The following is an 8179-nucleotide window of genomic DNA, read 5'->3' as shown; positions in this document are numbered from 1 at the left end:
GGGGAACTCGGCCTGCCCTTACACTTCCAGAGGCTGCAATATAGAAGCCACATCCAGCCGTGACAATGGGGACGAAGCTGTACTGGCAGCTGACTAACCGTGGTTCTGGGGCAGAGGCCACAGCAGAGTCCCTCTGAGCTGAGTGGCCCATTCTGTCTGCTAACAGCCTCGCTGGTGCTCATGAACTACTAGGGAAACTGAGTCAGCAGCTGTAACTTATCTGGGTCACATCTATCAAGCTTCTGCCCCAGGTTAGGGCCGGGGTAAGAAGGGAGCAAGTGGCACTCAGGCTACTGACCACGTCCCAAGGGCGGAGCCATGGCGTGTCTTCCTCTGCCTTGCAAGTCCTCTTTCATGAGCAATGACCACTTTATATTTGGGGAAGGGACATGCTGGCCCTGGCTTCCCCAGTTGCTTCTTTAGGCTTTTCACAGCAGTTATTCCTCTGAAATTCTTTCCTTGTCTCCACTTTTCTGCCTCGAGCCTTATCTTCCTGTTGGGGCTTTATTCCAAGCCCCCCTCCATCTGCCTGTAGCTTCCTGGGGTGGGGGTGGGGGGCTTCAGCCTGGAACACAGCAGACCTGAGCATCCAACAGGAGTGGGCTCTGAGAAGTCCATGCTCTGCACAGGTACAGAGGCAGACTGGGGAGGGCTTGCTGGAGTCGTAGCCGAGAACCCACATTTTATTAACGCAAAGGCACTCTGCATTCCAGAAGCTTGTAAGGAAGTTAACTACACTCACAGACAAAAACCTACCACCACCCAGACAAAAGGAAAGATAAGGGATGGGGGATGGGGGTGTCTGGGAAGCAGCAGGGCACATCCGGCACACGAACCGTGGGGCGCAGCCCACTCTCTTCAATCTCCTGCTTCAGGCACCAACTGTCTGACGCCAGCCCCCAACAAGGGCTGGAACAGCCAAGGCAAATGCACACACACAAGATTTCCACTGACACATAAGCACTGCTAAATCCTCTGACCTCTCTCTCCTCATGCTTTAGGGGAAATTTAGCGTAAAAATGGACTTGTTGAAGATATAACCAATGGCCGGGCATGGTGGCACACACCTTTAATCCAAGCATTTGGGAGGCAGAGGCAGGCAGATTTCTGAGTTTGAGGCCAGCCTGGTCTACAGAGTAAGTTCCAGGATAGCCAGGGCTACACAGAGAAACCCTGTCTCAAAAAACAAACAAACAAACAAAAAAAGGTATAACCACTGGCATTTAGCTCATCATCCACCAACTGGGAACCACACGTTCAAATCTCTGAGCCTGTGGGAGCCATTCTCATTCACCCAGCACAGGCTATGAGAAGCATCAGAATAAACACGGGTGGGCTCTGTGCTGCCCACACGGCCCTCCTAAGGTGCACCTGCTCAGCACAGACACTAGATTCCTGTCTGGGGGGATGGTCAGCCCAGCTGGCACAGGCTACAACATGGAAGTGGGACTTGCCATATTTCTCAGTGATACCACTGGCTGTTTCTTGAAGGACCAAGCTGCCGTCCACCTTCAGTGGAAACAATACCATCTCCCTCAGTACCCGCACGCACCACCATCCCCAGAAGTAACTGCCTAGCTACTCTTCAGAGAGGGTGCTGCACCCAGAGAGGGTGGCAGCAGGGTTTGTGCCCTTTCCTGGGGGGGAGGGGAGTACAGAGGCAGGGGCCCTGCCCTTTCACCTCTGAGTCATCAGACATTTTTGAAGAGAGCAAAACTAGTAGCCAAAAAGGAACAATAGGTTGGGCATATGAGCCGAGTTCTCCTGGAACCCTGGCACACAGAGAGAAAACCACATACCTGCTCTCTGCTGTGGCCATGCCTGGGGATCCTAGGGCCAGAGCGAGAGAAGCGACTGCCTTCTCCTCCAGTCCCGCAGGCTGGAATTCTTAAGTTCAGGTGTCAGGACGGCTCTGTCCACAGCTTACACAGAGCCTCCTTCTAGTTTCTGGGGAACCAGTGTCCCTTGACTTATGACTGGGTCACTCTAGTCCATGCTTCTGTCTTGATGTGGCTTCTCTCAGTGCTGTCTCCAGCTCTCCTCCTCCCCTCAGACCCACCCCAATCACAGGACTTAGAGCCGCCCAATCCAGGTGACCTCCTGCTATCTCGGTCATGCCTGCACAGACCATTTCCAGATGAAACCACATAGGTGAAGGCCCAGGGTCAGGACTGACCCTCAACTTTTTATCATTGTGACAAATACCTCACTAAAAAATGTAAGGGTCTGTATAGGTTTCTTTTCTCACTGCTATGATCAAACATTATTGTGGCTCACAGTTCAAGATAGAGCCCATGGAGGCCTGGAGTGGGCTCACTACACCCAATGTTAGGAAGTAGAAAACATCAAATGCTGGCCCTCAGCCCCTCTCTCTTTCATTTAGTCCAGGGAATGACGCCATTCACATCAGGCGGCTCTTCCAGCCTTGGCTGATCTGATCTGGAGAAGCCCAGGTGTGACCTCAGGATCCACACGATTCTACATCCTGTCCAGTTGGCCATCAGCATTAACTATCACAGGAAGGGAGGACTTTGGTATCACGGCTTCAGTCCTTCAGAGGGAAGCAGCGCCACGCACACCACGGTGTCCTGGAAGGGGAGGGAGCATGGAGATGCTCTTGGACCACTCCTCCTGAATTCCCTTTTGTTAGGCTTGTGCAGCTCAGACTAACTTCTGATCTTCTGCTATTTCCCAAATGCTAGGATGACAGGCATGGCCACCACAGCCTCTCATTCCACCCTGGTCTTCAGAGAAGGTCTTTTCCATTTAGCTTATCCTCCCTGGCCCCCGTCCTCACAAGCACAGCCTGGAGGTAGGCCCTCTCATCCCCCTAGGCAGACTTTGTGGGACAGAGGACTACTTGGGCTGAGCTTTGCTCTAATTGGTCACTTAGGTAAGAACAGCAGTGTGTCCCTATTGCTGCAGAGCAAGGGCCAGACTGCTAACTGGCTCATCGGCCTCTCTCTGGAACAAAGCCCACCTTACCCCTTCCTCAACCCACAGCAGACCCCACCAGCAGGGAAGGGAGCACTGCTGACCTCTTAGAAAGGTGCAAGGGTGGAGAGGCCCTGGAAATCAGGACGTGCAGCCACCCTCAGAGGCCCCGGGCTCTCTTGGATGTTTTGCCCAAACAGCCTCCTTCCCCAACCCCACTTCCTCCAGCCACTGTGCCTAGCACTGCCTAAAAGCTGGGAATGGAGAACCCCTAACATTGTGGGCCACCATGATAACTGAATCGAGGCTCTAATCTTGGAGATTTCTATCTTCTTGTACTAAACAGTTTGGCAAAGATCAGAAGGCAGCCCAGCAGAAGTAGAAGGGATCCATCTGGGTCTGCTCCTGCCTGGGGCTTTGGCAGGCCACACTCCTCCTCACAGAACACAGACTAGTGGCTGGCTACCTCCAGAGCCAGGACTCTGACACCTGGTAAGGATCCCACATATCCAACAGCTGAAATGTGACAACTGGGGATAGAGAAGTCAGCAGAGGTGGACACTCCCTGCTGGGTAACCACGGACATACCCGTGTAAGAATACTCACATGCACATGGGTCATGCCCACTTCCAGTTTCTTCTGCTGTGCTCAGGCTCTGACATGCAGCCTCGACAGTCCCCAGTGCTGTGGAGTATGGAGGTGGGCAGGTTGATGGAATCTGGAAGGAGGTCTGCGAAATGACATTATGGTGTGGCTCTCACACACACACACACACAGGCACAGCAGAAGCTGGAAAAGGCACAGGTCACTTCCACAGCCTTCATGTGTCCCACCAGATGCTGATCAGTCAGGAGAGGCTGAGGGTGGGTGAGGGGCTGGCAGGCACCAGGGTAGTTCAGCCCAGTATTCCCTTTGCCAGTGATGGGCTAAAGCTTCATCCGCCCTCAGATGCAGGGAGAAAAGCTTTACTCCTCAATTCATCCAGGGAGGTGACACCAGCCTCAATATCACTTGCCCAGGTAGACAGATGAGGGGACCGGACAGCTCAGTGCAGTGAGTGCCAGTGGGCCCACCGGGTCTCTACTGAGCCTAGCTGGACTGTGTTGATTCCCTGGCTGTAGTGGGTAATCTTCACTGTCAACTTGACTGGATTGAGAGTCGGCATGGAAACACATCTGCTGCTGTATCTAGGAGGTAGTGGCTTAGAAGATTTCACTGCAGAGGGAACACAGACCTCAAATATGAGTTGCCCCATCCCTAGAAGGCAGGCCTCTGGCTAGCCACCCTGGTGGAAGACTGTGTTAACAGGTATGGGAAACTCTCTCTCTCTCTCTCTCTCTCTCTCTCTCTCTCTCTCTCTTTTTGGTTGTTTTTTTGTTTTGTTTTTCGAGACAGGGTTTCTCTGTGTAGTCCTGGCTGTCCTGGAACTCACTTTGTAGGCCAGGCTGGCCTCGAACTCAGAAATCTGCCTGTCTCTGCCTCCCAAGTGCTGGGATTAAAGGTGTGTGCCACCACGCCCGGCGGGGAAACTCTTCTTAGCTGTGACTGGGACCATTCCCCGGGCAGGGGACCCTGGACTGTGTTGTATAAGGTGGAAAAAAACAGCCCAAAACTAGCATGTGTTTGTCATTCTCTGCTTAGCAATGTGACCAGTCACCTGCCAGTTCCTGCTGCCACGCCTCTCCTACCATGATGGACTGTAACCTCGAATTGGACATAAAAATAAACCCTTCCCTCCTTTAGTTGCTTCGGACAGCTACTTTCTCACAGCAAGAAAAGTAACACCGGACAGAGGGTGCCACGGTTGAGCAGGACACTCATGGCATCCATGGGTCTGTGGCTGAGAGTGTGACAGCTACCCACGCTCATCTCAGCCTGGCTGGCAGCTACTGGCCACTGGCCCCATCTCTGCCCAGATACCATTTCTCAATGGCACAGCAAGGTCAGCATTGCTTCTAGGTGTGACTCAGCCTAGCCTGGGTGACTCTGGGGATTTGGAGAGGCTGATCGCCACAGAGCTGTACCTAGCAACCGGTACCAAATCCAGCAATTAAGTATGGGCTTCCCAGGGCCATGGCTTCCAAAGAATGGGCAATCTCTCTGTGCTCTGGGCCTTCATGTTAGGTCCCTGAACTGATCTGTTCCTGTGGACCCAGGGCAGGGAAAAAGCTTTTTAGTGGGCCAGGGGATTCAGAAGGCCCTGGCTGGACGTCCCCTTGGTGCTCCCAGCCCTGTCACCTCAAATCTCCACTGAAAAGGAAACAGATGCCACGTGAATGGGAAGCCTCAACCGCCTTGACAGAACAGGGAGTCTAGTTTTCTCTTCCTCCTTGCTTCTCTCTTTCCCTGTAACTCCTGCACAGACTCCTGGGTCCCTCCTGCACTCCATACCACTAGCTGCAACACTTCTCCAGCTATGACAACTAGAACCACCATCATTAGACTCGAGCCAGAACTATCAGATCATCTTGTACCCCTCACCCAAGAGCAAGGGCTGGTCCTTAGCCTTGGTCTCTCTCATTGGCTTTATTAGCCAATAAATGACACCCAGAGCTCTATGGCTTGGCCTGGGGGTCAGAGGGAAGCGCCCTCTGTCTGGGAGAAGCATGAGAAAATAAAGGACCTTTCGGGGCTTGCTGTAAACTCCAGTGAAGAGTGGAGCACAGCTCGGTCCTGCACCCACACCCACTGGGATGAGATCATTCCTAAAAATTTCCCCCAAGGCAGGGAGAAGGCAGAGGCGGGAGCTGGGTGCCCTCGGGACTTCTGGAACTTCTGGCCTCCCAAGCTGCCACTCCCCCAAGCTGCCACTCCCCAAGCTGCCCCCACCCCCACACAGAACTTAGCAGGCATGAGCAGCTTCTTTGACCCCTTGGACCAAAGAGATGCTGTGCCCACTCAGCGCGAGTGGGAGCAAGTGGGCCTGTTTGTTCATACCCGGAGGTCTTCACAGGGTGGCCAGAGAAGCAGCCTACAGCTTGGCTGCCCCAGACAGGGAGGATGGACACTGAGAGAGGGGCCTCATGGGATCTGAGCAGACCAGCCCCGTTGCGTAGGTAGGTTCTTGGTAGAAGCTCTGGGAATCTGGGCCCATTTCCTGAGACATTCTGATCAAGGATAGACTAGTGCCCCACCAACTTGGATACAGTAATGGCTCAGGTCATAAAGCCCACCCAGCTCTAAGGCAAGTTCCATGTCACTAATCTGAGGCTTGGTGGCCAGAAGGGCCCCATGGTCATCAAATAGTAGGTATACTGTCACCATCAAGCTCAAGGACTATGACTCAACATCTGCTTGACCAACCTCTGTGTAAAAGCCAAGCAGGGCTGAACGCTCCGAAACTCCTAACCTGAGAATTCCGGGACTATTCTAGACCTAGCCCGTAGCCTCTGTGGGCTTCAGGGATGTGGGGATTCTCCAACATGAGTGTCCAAAGTATGACTGGCACCCTCAGCCAGAGTAAGGATGAACACTACCACTGCCAGTGTTCTGGTGGGCGTCCCCAGGGCTCCGGCAAGCATGTCCGTCACTGACAGCTGGAACCTGCTGAAAGCTGCTTCCATCCTTAACGCTGGAAGAGACAGCAAACCCAGACACACACACACCAACCCAACCACACATGTCCCCAGCTCACTGCCCTGGCGAATTCCACACATACTGCAGCCACAGCTATGGCAGGAATGGGAAGGCAGGGGTGATGGGGGACAGAGGAGGAAGCTGGCCTGAACAGGTGGCCTATAGGGAGACCTACAGGGAGTTTCAAGTGGCTCCTAATGCTGTGGCAACAGCTGGCCCCCAGCCCTGAACTCAGCGATGCTGGGTGGGAGGAAGCAGACACAAAAGTCTGCCACATTAAGGGGCTTTGAGGACAGACAACGGTCCCAGCCCCTGTGGCTGGAACATTCGTGGACCCAGCTTCCTTCCTACTGCTTTGGAAAGCATCAGCCTACCTGACTTTGCAAGGTGACATTTCCTTGCCGCTCACTAACTACTGGTCCAGCCTGTGCCAGTCTTCCTCAGAAGCTGTAAAATCCCTCTGAACCCTCTCCAAAGTTTTTATATGCGGCTATGGTTTGAGGGGTGGGAGAGCATGAAAAACTGCCAAAACCAAACTGATCAGCAGAAGCTGGACCCTCCATGCCAGGTTTGTGGCCTCAGTGGCAGACGGCCCACTCCTCGGCTCGGACATAAAGTGCCTGACCATCTTGCCACCTCCACACATCAAGGAGGAAGGCCCTGTTGTTTCCCCAAGTGGGATTTGAGCTGCAGGCTCTAAGAGGAACAAAGTCTTCCCAAAAATGAGTGTGGAAGAGGCCAGGAGGTGGAAGGCCCACACAAACGAGGCGGCTCAGCTCTGAGCACCCGCCGGGACCTAACAGCAGCCTCAGAGTTTCCTGGCATCTATCTGTTCACTGGTGTTGCAATGGGGGGGGGGGGTTGAGAGTCAGAAAGAAATATTATTAAGTGGTTTTTCTCCTGAGCCACAGGGCCAACTGGGCACACAGACCATCTGCAAAACCGCTTCAGCTGACTAGCAGGAACTGCGTCTGCCTGAGGATTAACCCCTCTAGGACCTGGTAGCACCGCTTGCAGAGCTTCCTGGTGATGGCAGCTGAAGGCACCTCTGCAGGGTGGGTGGCAGAGCAGAGTTGGAGGTGGTGGGATAGGGATTGGCACACTCTTCTGGCCTGTCTTCCTCTCTCTCCTCACCCAGATGTTAACAATGAACACAGAGGTGTGGCCCTAAAGACAGCACAGTTCCTAGCTCTGAGCCAGCTGTGACAGGGTCGGGACAGCAACCGGCCGGCCTCCTGGAATCAGGTGGGACTTGGACTTTGCCCATTTGCCTTATAGCAAAGCAGCCAGACTTAAGGCCACCTCAGACGTGGAAAGGGCCCTAGCGAGGCAGGCAGGGCCTGGGAGAGGGGTCGGCACTCTGGACGTTAAATGGATGGACCTGAAAACATGCGGCTGAGGCCCAGTTCCCAGCAGTAAAGACAGACACCACAGGACCCACCATAAACCCCAGGCATGCACAGGTCCTGTGCTGTCCTGTGCTGCTGTGTCCCAGCAGGTGGCATCTGAGGTGGCTGACAAGGGACTGCCCTTCATCAATGCCACTTCCTCTACTCAAGGATGTAGTGAAGCACGGAACACAGGCTCGTCTGGTCCCCCGGCAGGTCCTTCCTGTGTATGGCTGCTGCTGGAGCCAAGGTGAGGGCCCAAATGCCGAGGTACGTTTGAG

Source organism: Mus musculus, chromosome 8 (genome assembly GCF_000001635.26).
Source record: "Mus musculus strain C57BL/6J chromosome 8, GRCm38.p6 C57BL/6J".
NCBI classification, from domain to species: Eukaryota; Metazoa; Chordata; class Mammalia; order Rodentia; family Muridae; genus Mus; species Mus musculus.
Note: the sequence above shows the minus strand (reverse complement) of the source record.